The sequence below is a fragment of the Neoarius graeffei genome, chromosome 19, assembly GCF_027579695.1.
Source record: "Neoarius graeffei isolate fNeoGra1 chromosome 19, fNeoGra1.pri, whole genome shotgun sequence".
Classification (NCBI taxonomy): Eukaryota; Metazoa; Chordata; class Actinopteri; order Siluriformes; family Ariidae; genus Neoarius; species Neoarius graeffei.
In genome coordinates this window covers 66,717,759-66,730,243 of record NC_083587.1, presented here as the reverse complement: position 1 = coordinate 66,730,243, position 12,485 = coordinate 66,717,759, and positions in this window count along the sequence as shown.

Genomic DNA, 12,485 nt, shown 5'->3' with positions numbered 1-12,485 from the left:
AGATTTTGCAGAGTGGACAATTGTTAGTATTGTGTAATAATGCCGAGCAATATGAGAAAGCTTTAAAGGTACAAAAGATCAATGGAAAGTCTTTACAGTGTTCAAGGGCTAATGATCAAAAGCTCACCAGAGATGTCATTACAGGAATTCCAACTGATATAACTGCAGAAACGCTGAAAGAAAACATCAAGAAAGTTAAAGTGAATGCAATTAAGCATCTTAAGACCAAGAGAAATGGTGGAATCTGTGATAGCCTGTCTGTAATGATTACATTTGAAGAGAAGAAACTACCAGATAAAGTGTTTGTTGGATTCATGTGTTACGATGTTAAACTATACATCCCACCACCACTCCGATGTTATAAATGCCAAAGGTTTGGGCATGTAGCAGCTGTATGTAAGGGCAAGATGAGATGTAGCAAATGAGTGGAGAACACAAGTACGAGAACTGTGACAAAGATTACAAACGATGCTGTAACTGCAGTGGTGAACACAGTGCAGCCTATCAAGGTTGCAAGTTTAGCAAGCGAGCTAAAGAGGTGCAGAAAGTTAAAGCTTCCCAAGGTATTAGCTATTCAGAAGCCGTAAAGAAAGTCCCTAGAATCTCACCGTTACTAAAACAAAATGAACGTAGAGAAGTCAATAATGACAAGTCCACTAATAACTGTGAGGGGTGTAATAAGTTGGAAAGGGATGGTCTAGCTATCAATAAGAGTGACTTTGTGCTCTTTATGGCAGAGATTATTAATTGTTCAGCTCAGACTCAGAGTCGAACGGAAAGAATAAAGATAATTGTGAGATCCGCTGAAAAGTATCTGGGTATCAAAGGATTACTCTGGGAGACAGTCAGAGATCATCTAAACACGGATAGTCAATCTTCTCAAGTTATGTCAAGTTATGATTAGTTTAATGCTGTTAATAATATTACAGTGGAATGCCAGAAGCTTGATTGCTAATGGTCAAGAGTTCAAGAAGTACACTGATAAATTAAAGGAAAAACCTAACATAATTTGTGTACAGGAAACTTGGTTGAAGCCTGAATTAGATTTTATCATTAAGGGATAGAGGAAATGGTAGAGGAGGAGGAGTTGCAACTTTTATCCAAAATGGAATCAGCTATAAAATTCTTGGGGTCAACAAGAATCATGAGTCAATTGTGACTAAGGCATGGACTAAAAGAGGCCCAGTGAATATAGTGAACTATTATAATCCCTGTGGGAAGCTAGATGAAAATATTCTGGAAAACATTTTAGAGCCAGTACAAGGTAATATGGTTTGGTGTGGAGATTTTAATTCACACCATTTGCTTTGGGGCAGTGATCACACAGACTCAAATGGTTATATAATTGAAGAGTTTATTGATAGTAAATGTTTGGTATGCATTAACAATGGGGAGGGTACATGATACAATGGTATCAGCAACACAGAATCTGTCATTGATTTGACATTCTTATCCAGCAAGCTAGCAGGTACTAGTTCATGGAAGGTAGTAAAGAAAACTACAATTGGTAGTGATCATTATCCAGTATTTACTAAAATAGGATCAGAAGTGTGCTGTGGAAAGATCAAAAGAATACCAAAATGGAAAATGGAAAATGCAAACTGGGAAAACTTTCAAGTATTATGTGCATTAAGATGCCTTAAACTAAGGGAGGTGAAAGAAATAGATGTTAATGAGTTTAATAGTGTGTTGGTTGATGAAATAATAATGTCAGCTGAGGAATCTATGCCTAAAGTTAAAGGAAATGGGAGAAGTAAGAATGTTCCATGGTGGAATAAGGACTGCAGTAAAGCAGTCAAGGCAAGAAATAAAGCTTTTAAGGATCTTAAAAAGTGTCATTCTCAACATGCTTTGATTGAATATAAGAGAGCTCAGGCAGCTGTTAGGAAAACAATTAAAGGAAGAAAGCGTACCTTTTGGAGGGAATACTGTAATAGTATAGGAAGGGCTGTGAAGCTGTCTGATGTATGGGGCATGATAAGAAGAATGGGAGGGATTAGAAGGAATCAAGAGTTACTAGTCTTGAATAGTGGAAACATAGTAGCCATTAATAATCTGGAAAAAGCTGAACTTTTAGCACAAACATTCAGGAAGGTGCACAGATCCGAAAACATAACTAAAGAGTCTAGGGCAGTTAGAGGCAACATCTTAAGAAAGCACCCAACTGTCTTAGTAAGGAAGGAAAGTTCAGAAAACCCATTGGATCTGCCCCTTACTATGTTTGAGTTGAGGAAAGCCATATCTGCCAAACAGACTACTCCAGGGAAAGACATGGTATGTTACAAAATGTTAGCAAATATGACAGACGATACACTAAGGATAGTACTGAGATTATTTAACAGCATATGGGATTCTGGGCATCTTCCATCAATGTGGAAGCATTCAATAATAGTTCCTGTACTTAAGCCAGGGAAAGAACCCTCTGATCATGGCAGTTATAGGCCTATAGCTTTAACATCACAACTGGGCAAAGTTATGGAGAAGATAGTCACAGAAAGAATAACCTACCATATGGAAAGTAAAGGACTCTTCTCTCCCTATCAGAGTGGTTTCCGTAAAGGCCGTAACACAATGGATTCAGTTTTATGTTTAGAGTCTGGCGTTAGGAAGGCTCAGACCAATAAGGAGATAGAAATAGCAGTGTTCTTTGACATAGAAAAAGCCTATGACATGCTCTGGAAGGAGGGTCTGCTAATTAAGTTAGAGTCCATGGGAACAGGTGGTAAGGCATACAACTGGATTTTGAATTTTTTATTTGACAGGAAGATACAGGTAAAAGTAGGTACAGAGTATTCTGAAATATATACAGTGGAGAATGGTACACCGCAAGGTAGTGTGTGTAGCCCATTATTGTTTAATATCATGATTAATGACATCTTTTTAAACATAGAGCAAGGTATAGGCAAATCCTTATATGCAGATGATGGAGCATTATGGGTCAGAGGACATAATATTTCACATGTCAAAACAAAAATGCAAGCAGCAATAATGAAAGTGGAAAAGTGGGCAAATGAATGGGGTTTTAGGCTATCAGTATCAAAGACTCAAGTAATATGTTTTTCAAGAAGGCGCAAAATCACTCCTTTTTCTTTAAAACTTTATGAACATCCTCTTGAGCAAGTCAAAGCTATCCGATTTCTTGGGGTATGGTTTGACGAAAAGTTAACATGGAAATGCACATGAGTAAGGTAGGAAACAAGTGTAAAAAAGTTATTAACATCCTTTGCTGTTTATCAGGACAGCCCTGGGGAGCCAGCAGAGCAGCTTTGCGTATACCTGGCACTTGTGAGGTCTGTCTTTGATTATGGCTGCATAGCATATATGTCTTCAGCTGAGTCTAACATAAAGGTCTTAGATGTACTGCAAGCTCAGGCTTTGAGGATCTGTAGTGGATCCTTTAAAACATCCCCTGTACCTGCAATGCAGGTGGAAATGGGTGAGATTCAAGTTCAAGTCAAGTTAGCTTTATTGTCAGTTTCTTCATATGTCACTAAGGATTAGAAGAATACAACTTATGTTAACATACTGGGTTAACCTTAGAGAGCAATATGCTGATCATCCAGCCAAAAATATTTTAAATAATTGTTGGGAGCATAACAAGTCCAACTTTAGAAGCTTTGGGTGGATAGGTGATGCTAAAGCAGAGAGTTTAGGGCTCCATCAGTTGCAGTACAGTCCTGTTGTACCTTTATCCTCTATTCAGCCATGGTTTTTCCCATTACCTTCAGTAGACCTGGACATTCACTTAGAAATGAAAAAGAAACCAAAAGAGGTGACAGTAGAAACCATAGTGCAGAATTATTTAGAGTTACATTTTTCATGCCATACATTCATATTCACAGATGGATCAAAAGATCCAGAAAGAGAGTGTGCTGGTTCAGCAGTACACATTCCAGCAAATGATGTGAGCATTTTGAAAAGAATAGATGGCAACTTATCTGTTTACACTACAGAGTTAGTAGCGATCTGGTTGGCCCTGGAATGGATAAAAGAAAACAAAATTCACAATACTGTCATCATCTCAGATAGTTATTCAGCTCTACAAAGCATACAGTCAGGTAGATCATTCAGGGGCGACCTCATCAATGAAATATACGGTACATTATTCCATCTAGAAGCAGTAGGAATAGTAACTAATTTTCTTTGGGTACTGGCACATGCTGGTGTTGAGGGTAATGAGCAGGTGGACAAGTTAGCCAAACAAACACTCAAGCATAAAGAGGTAGATTTACTAATCCCTGTGAGTAAGGCAGAGGCTAAGGTCCTTATAAAGAATCATGCCAAATCAATCTGGCAGGAATACTGGGATGACAATGAAAAGGGCAGACATCTGTACAACATCCAAAAACAGGTGGACAAAGGAAGAATGGAAGGTAGAAGTAGGAAAGATGAGAGCATGATAACCCGTCTAAGAATTGGTCACACAGGGCTTAACGGTACACTAAAAATAATAGGTAAACATCACACAGGAAACTGGGATTACTGTAGCCAGCTGGAAACAGTAGAGCATGTTTTATTTCACTGCAAACAGTATGAGGAAGAAAGAAGAAACCTTTGTCAGTCATTAAGCACAGTGAAACACAGCAGTTTTAATCTACCTGGCATCTTGGGTAAGGCATCTAGCCATATATATCATTTTGTTCTCAGATTTTTCAGAGAAACTGGGCTAGCCCAGAGTTTATAAGTTTTTTTTGTTTGTTTGTTCAATCCAATATCTACCTGTTCCACACTCCAGCCCAGTTGGTGGCGATAATGCTCCTTTACGTTGGTTGCCAACCACCATAAAACCCTAAAGAAGAAGTAGTTTGAAACAGACACATTTTGGGAAGCAGTGGGGTTGCTGTGCTGTTAGAGGTCTTCCAGGCTGATTTGTATTTTGAAAGCTGAAGTTGTTATGCAGTCTGAGAAGTTAGCAACTTGTAACTTGTGCCCAACACTTGGAGAAATTCTGTCAAACTTGTGAATATTGAGCTGCAGATGTGCCTTTGGGGCTGCCTTTGCCATTTTTGTTGTGGCTCAGCCTACATAGATTGGAGTTATTGGACTGTATCTACTCAGGCTGCCAGATCATACACATTATGCGCATCATCTCGTGAGTGCACCCTGGATCATCTTCGCGGACAATCAGGATTTCATCTGGGACAGACGTTTGGATCTTTAAGACTGTGTGCATTCTTTTTTGGGGGGTTTTCAAGGCCCCTTTTTTTTGGACTAAAAATATTGGAGCTCCATAGCGTAAAATTATGACATTATTTCTTGTATAACTATGTTGAGTCATGTTGTTATATTTTCCATGTATTAAAAATGTATGTAATATATGAATAGTATATGTTTTTTGTTTTTATTTTTTATTTCACATCACAGAATACCAGCTTTTGTTTGGGCTCTTCGATCCATTTTAGGGAGGTTGAATTTGGGACATTGGTTCTCTGGCCTTGGGTTCTAGGATCCGTAATATGTGGGTTTTCCTCCAGCAGCTCCAACGTGACCAGGTGATTTGAGACATCTGTCCACCAGCAGATGTCCATGGAAAGCCTTTTGCACTGATTTTTCCAGTCATCATATGCTGGATGGCATTTTCACCATAGACAACTGTATAAAAATGGGTGTCCGGTGATGGACAGGGTAAAGGACTGTATAAGGGGGACACTGGATCGGGTATACAGCAAGCTACACAGGCTGTCCGGTTAGAACAGGAATTAATGGATGTCCACTCACGAGAAACCGTGTAAACCGTGGTTTTACTAGAAAACAGAATAAAATACAAATACAACAAGACATGAGTGATAATATACACACAAGCAATAATGTAAATAATAACAATGATATAAATACAAATACACATCGCATTAAATATATATTAACGCAAATGAATAATAATTATATACAATGTAATACAAATGTAAAACACACAAATGAATACTATATAAGTAAAACAATGTAAAGCCCAATGAATGCTATTTACACCCCATAATAAATAACACAACACACTAGATACTGACTATATACACGATATGTACACAATATGTACAATGTGTACAACGTACACGGAGGATGAGGATAGCTGCCTACAGCAGCTATCATTACCAAGGTGCGTGGTGCAACTGCTTACAGCGAGTCACACCCGCATGAAGACACAGAGTGTGTCGGCTGAATGAAGGGGAGCGTGGCTCCTTTAAGCGCTGCCCCGCGCTGTATTGCGCATAGAAGGTTAGAATATGTGGCGCGGTTATGAACTGTACATACCACCACTACACTCCCAACACGGCAATAGCTAATAATGAAATGTGCTCCCGTAACAAACCGTGGTCGAGAAAACAAGCGCTATCATTACATGGCTACTGAACAGAACAGAACAAACACGTAAGAAAATAGACAGACACAGGATGAGAGAATAAGAGAAGAAATACTCGCTAGCATTACCGCTACATGTAACAGTTACAGATAACGAGTACACACATAACACAGTAGCTACGCAACAATAAACAACTTACATTCAAGGACGCACGGAATGCTCACACGGCACAAATGATGGACGTTGGATCCTGACACGTCCGCGATAGAAAGACAGAAAGCAAGAAAGAAATGAAACCGAGAAAGAAAGAGAGAAACGGATCCAAATATTCACTGATGAGAAGCAGGTGTTGCATGGAGTCCCCGTCTGATGTGTGCTGTGTTTTCTTCGATGTTTGTGCGCATCTTATATAGTCCACGCAGCACAGTGTGATGGACAGTGGCGCCAGGGTGTCTGAAGTTGGCGTGTGATGGACAGTGGCGCCAGGGTGTCTGAAGTTGGCGTGTTGTAACATGCCCTGACAACTAATGAGTTGGGAGCCACTATGTCTGACAAGGGTGCCTGTTTACTACTTTTAAAGGTCAAAATGATTAAGACCTGGCACCGCAATTCTGAACAGCCGCCCCCAACTTTGTGGAACAAAGTTGTGTCCATGATGTCAGGCAGAGGTGTCCTGAGGGAGTGAAGGGAGTCTCACCAGGCGTGAGACTGGGCGTGTGTAGGTCCGGTCCTTGACCTGCACCTGTGCAGTACGTACTCTGCCATCTGCTCCAGGGGTGACAGCAGTGACCTTGCCCACAGGCCACAGGGCACGTGGGAGCTGAGGGTCGACAATCATCACGATGCTGTCAACGATGAGGTCCTCCCGGTCTCGTTGCCACTTGGAGCGGGTTTGAAGAGAGGGCAGGTAGTTCCTGATGAACTTAGCCCAGAATTGGTCCACAAGGGCCTGGCACTGTCTCCACCTGCGCCTGCTCAGGATGTCGGAGTCGGTGTAGACCACTTGTGGTATGGAGGGGTTGTGCCGCCCCATCAGCAGCATGTTTGGAGTGATGGGATCTGGATCTGCGATGTCTGACGAGGTGTAACCCAAGGGCTTGGAGTTGATGATGCCTTCCACCTCGATCAGCACTGTCCTCAACACCTCCTCAGTGACTGTCTGTGCATCGAGTGTAGTGTGTAGGGCAGCTTTGATGGAACGGATCTCCCGTTCCCAGGAACCACCGAAGTGCGGAGCATGTGGAGGATTGAACTTGAAGTCAATCTGTTGACTGGCTAAGTGGGACTGTAGCTCTGGGCTGAGGGCTTTGAACGTCTCCTGCAGTTCAGACTGACCCCCTCTGAAATTGGTGCCTTGGTCGGAGAGCAGCTCATGTGGCTTCCCTCGGCGTGCGATGAAGCGCCGCAGGGCCATCAAGAAAGCATCAGTGTCCATGCTGGTGAGGAGGTCTAGATGCACTGCATGGGTTGTCAGGCACTTGAAAACGATGCCGCACCGTTTCTCAGTGCGTCGGCCGATCTTGATGAGGTACGGCCCGAAACAATCCATTCCAGTGGAATAGAAGGCTGGCTTGTGCAAGCGCAGACTTGATGGTGGCAAGTCAGCCATTCTGGGGATCACTGGTGCGCCTCGCCACTTCTGACACTCTGGACAGCTGTGCTGATGTTTCTTGACAGCCGCTCTCCCACGCACGATCCAGTACCGCCGGCGCAGCTCAGCAAACACTCGCTCTGGTCCTGGGTGCGCCAGGTGGCTGTCGAAGTCTCGGATGATGAGCTGTGTGATGGGGTGCTGAGGGTCAAGCAGGATGGGGTGCAGAGTCTCCTCCTCAACCGTGTCACACCTGCGCTGACGACCTCCGACCCGGATCAGCTGTGTCTCAGCGTCGTACTCCGGGGACAATGTGAGGATCCTGCTGTCAGTGGAGACTGGCTTCCCCGCTGAGAGCAGGGTGAGGTCTTCGGGGAAGGAGTCACTCTGTGCCTTCCTGAGGAGTGCCAGTTCCGCTTGCCTGTAGTCCTCAGCGGTGATGGCGGATGTGGCCGCCCCGTGACGCTTTCTGACTGTGGCCTCCAGCAGCTCTGGATATTGACTGAAGTTCCCTGCATCAGGCAACGCAGGGTCAGAGGTCACGGTGATGTGGCCACAGAACTGGGACTTCCGCAGCTCGGTGGCGTCCTGCAGCAGCTCCACTGATGGTGACGGTGCACTGATGAACAGGCACGCTGAGGTGGAAGACCGATGCTTGACAGCCTTGGCGGGGCCTTGAAGTGTCCACCCAAGGCGTGTCTTCAGGGCAATGGGTCCACCTGGTGGGCCTATGTGCACAGGCTCGATGGGGATGAGGAGGTCTGGGTAGTCAGACCCAATGAGGAGCAGCGGACGGGCCTGAGTAACGGAGTGAAGAGGCAGCCCTCTGTGGTGGCGGTAGGTCTTTTGGAGAGCCTCAACTGGGTGTGAATGAGGGGACAGTCCCAGTTCGGGTGATGTGAAGGCCCGCTGTATTTTGTACCGCTGCTGCGGTTGACTGAGGGATGACACAGAGAAGGACACTGACCTCCCCGGCACCGTTCTGATGTCATGACGGATGGTGCGGAGGGCCAGATTCTCACTCTGTCCTTTGAGGCCAAGCTGCTGCGCTGCTTGGGGGAGGAGCATGGTGCGCTCTGACCCGTCATCGAGGATGGCGTAGGTCTCCATCTTCTTGCCCCCGTAATGAAGGAGCACCTTCACCATCTTCAGCAGCACACAACTACCTCTCCGTGCTGGGTCGAGGTAGTAGGTGGATGGCTGGCTGGGTGAAGACAGTGTCGCAGTCTCCGGCCTGCTTTGTGCATTCACCTCATGCAGTACCTCGAGGTGCAGGCGATTGCACTTCGGGCACCGTGCCTTGAGGTAGCACTGAGCTGCTTGATGGTCGCGTCCACACCTCCAGCACTTCTTCCCGGTCTTGATCCACTGGAGCCTTGGTTCCAGTGACATACTCTTGAACGCAGTGCACTGGTTGAAGTAGTGCTCCGTGCTGTTGCAGAAGGGGCAGTACTTCTTTGGAGGCTCCACCTTGGCGGGTGTACGTGGAGCTGACTTTGATGGCTGCTGAGCTGACTTGGTTGGGGGGTCTACCAGCAGGACCGTGGTGGAGCGTGTGGCTGCCGGCTGCTTGCCTCTGGTGCTCCGCTGCCGCTCTGCCTGGCTCGCTGTTGCCTTTGGCGGGTCGTTGGTCTCGTCCAGCTGCACATCAACCTCGTGCTGTAACCATGCGGCGAAGTCCAGGAGTGTGGGGACAGGCACACGGTCTGGGTCGATGTACCGCCTGAAGGCAGTACGCAGCTCGTGAGGCAGCTTGGGCAGCAACCGAGACACATGCGAACCACACCGTAGCTCAAGCTGTTCCTGGGTCCCCATCTTATCCAGCATCCCCACCAAGGACTGCACCTTCAGGGCGAAGTTCCTGAAGCCTCTCTGGTCACCGCTCCTGACAGGGGGCTCAGCCAGGACCTGGTTGATCTGCCTGAGTGCCAGTTTGCGGGGCTGCCCAAAGAGCTTCGTGAGGGCTGCCATCGTATCACTGTAGGGATAGCTGCTGTGGCAGTAAGCATCCGCTACCAGGACAGCATCCTCTAGCTTCAGGTGGTCCAGCAGGATCTGATATTTGAAGCGCTCTGTCGCGTCGGGTGGTAGGACGTTGTCGAGTGCCAGCTGCATCCTGTTGAACTGCCGTGGGTCATCCTCGGTGAACGCTGGGATCCTCATCTTGGGCCCGCGGTAGGTCAGCTCCTGAGGGGGAAGAGATGTCAGTCGCTGTGGGACAGGTGACAGCCTGTGATGATCTGGTGCCACTGCCCTCTGACCGGCCGACACCGGTGATGACGTCCGCTGTCTCTGAGCAGACGAAGGGCGCCGTGGGCTGAATGGCGCTGAGTACTGTGGGGTGGCAGGAGAGGGTGAGGATGACGTGAATGAGTGACCCCGTGGCAGATTCATGCTCCTCAGGTGCTCTGTCAGCTCTGCCATCAGTGGTGTTGGCAGATGGGGAGCTCCTCCGTGTGGCGGTGTGGACGTCGCTGCCTCAGCTCCTGCGATGTGTGGCCGAGGTAGAGGTGACGACTGCTCTGCCACCGGGGCGCGGCGATGTCCACTGGTTGATTCAGCAGGGCTGTATGTTCTGTCATGCTGCAGTGGTGATGATAGGACTGCTGGGTGGGTTCCAGGCGTGACGGCTGGAACCTGGATGTCCCTCGCTGGTGTGCGTAGAGGTGATGCATAGTGTTGTTGTTGCAACAGGTACTGCACATCCCGCTGCAGCTGGCGATTGTCCTCCCGTATCTGCTGAAGGGCGAGGAGGATAGCTGCTGACGTGTCCAGGGGAGTCTGCCCAGCAGGGGGAGTGTGTGATGTCTCCCGGGGCCTGCTGTCTCCCACGTGGGAAGAATCATCCTGGGTCTGTGCGCCATCCTGTGGCAGCCGTCGCTGAGCCTGGGTCACCACGTAGTCATCCAGGTGCCTGGGGTGGTGGTGCTCACGGCGAGGACGGGCACTGCCATCATGAGTGGACATCCTGACTGTGTAGAATGCTGTATCCGGCTCGAAGGACCATATAAAAATGGGTGTCCGGTGATGGACAGGGTAAAGGACTGTATAAGGGGGACACTGGATCGGGTATACAGCAAGCTACACAGGCTGTCCGGTTAGAACAGGAATTAATGGATGTCCACTCACGAGAAACCGTGTAAACCGTGGTTTTACTAGAAAACAGAATAAAATACAAATACAACAAGACATGAGTGATAATATACACACAAGCAATAATGTAAATAATAACAATGATATAAATACAAATACACATCGCATTAAATATATATTAACGCAAATGAATAATAATTATATACAATGTAATACAAATGTAAAACACACAAATGAATACTATATAAGTAAAACAATGTAAAGCCCAATGAATGCTATTTACACCCCATAATAAATAACACAACACACTAGATACTGACTATATACACGATATGTACACAATATGTACAATGTGTACAACGTACACGGAGGATGAGGATAGCTGCCTACAGCAGCTATCATTACCAAGGTGCGTGGTGCAACTGCTTACAGCGAGTCACACCCGCATGAAGACACAGAGTGTGTCGGCTGAATGAAGGGGAGCATGGCTCCTTTAAGCGCTGCCCCGCGCTGTATTGCGCATAGAAGGTTAGAATATGTGGCGCGGTTATGAACTGTACATACCACCACTACACTCCCAACACGGCAATAGCTAATAATGAAATGTGCTCCCGTAACAAACCGTGGTCGAGAAAACAAGCGCTATCATTACATGGCTACTGAACAGAACAGAACAAACACGTAAGAAAATAGACAGACACAGGATGAGAGAATAAGAGAAGAAATACTCGCTAGCATTACCGCTACATGTAACAGTTACAGATAACGAGTACACACATAACACAGTAGCTACGCAACAATAAACAACTTACATTCAAGGACGCACGGAATGCTCACACGGCACAAATGATGGACGTTGGATCCTGACACGTCCGCGATAGAAAGACAGAAAGCAAGAAAGAAATGAAACCGAGAAAGAAAGAGAGAAACGGATCCAAATATTCACTGATGAGAAGCAGGTGTTGCATGGAGTCCCCGTCTGATGTGTGCTGTGTTTTCTTCGATGTTTGTGCGCATCTTATATAGTCCACGCAGCACAGTGTGATGGACAGTGGCGCCAGGGTGTCTGAAGTTGGCGTGTGATGGACAGTGGCGCCAGGGTGTCTGAAGTTGGCGTGTTGTAACATGCCCTGACAACTAATGAGTTGGGAGCCACTATGTCTGACAAGGGTGCCTGTTTACTACTTTTAAAGGTCAAAATGATTAAGACCTGGCACCGCAATTCTGAACAAACTGCCATAATGTTCCTGAGTCCTGTGCCTTCCATCAGTGGGCCTAATGCACCAAGTAGGTTCATGAATGTGTGAAAACAATCACGTCATTATAATTTAAATATGCAAATTGGATTCCTACATCCACAAAACATGGGTTTTGGCACCATAATTATTTGTTAAGGATGAATAATGAAGGAGTAAAGGGCATTTTAAGGATTTGGTGGCCATCTTAGATGCCATCTTGAAAATTATACTTTTCCAGTTGTAAGTCTGTGGTAGACTTTTGGTATGT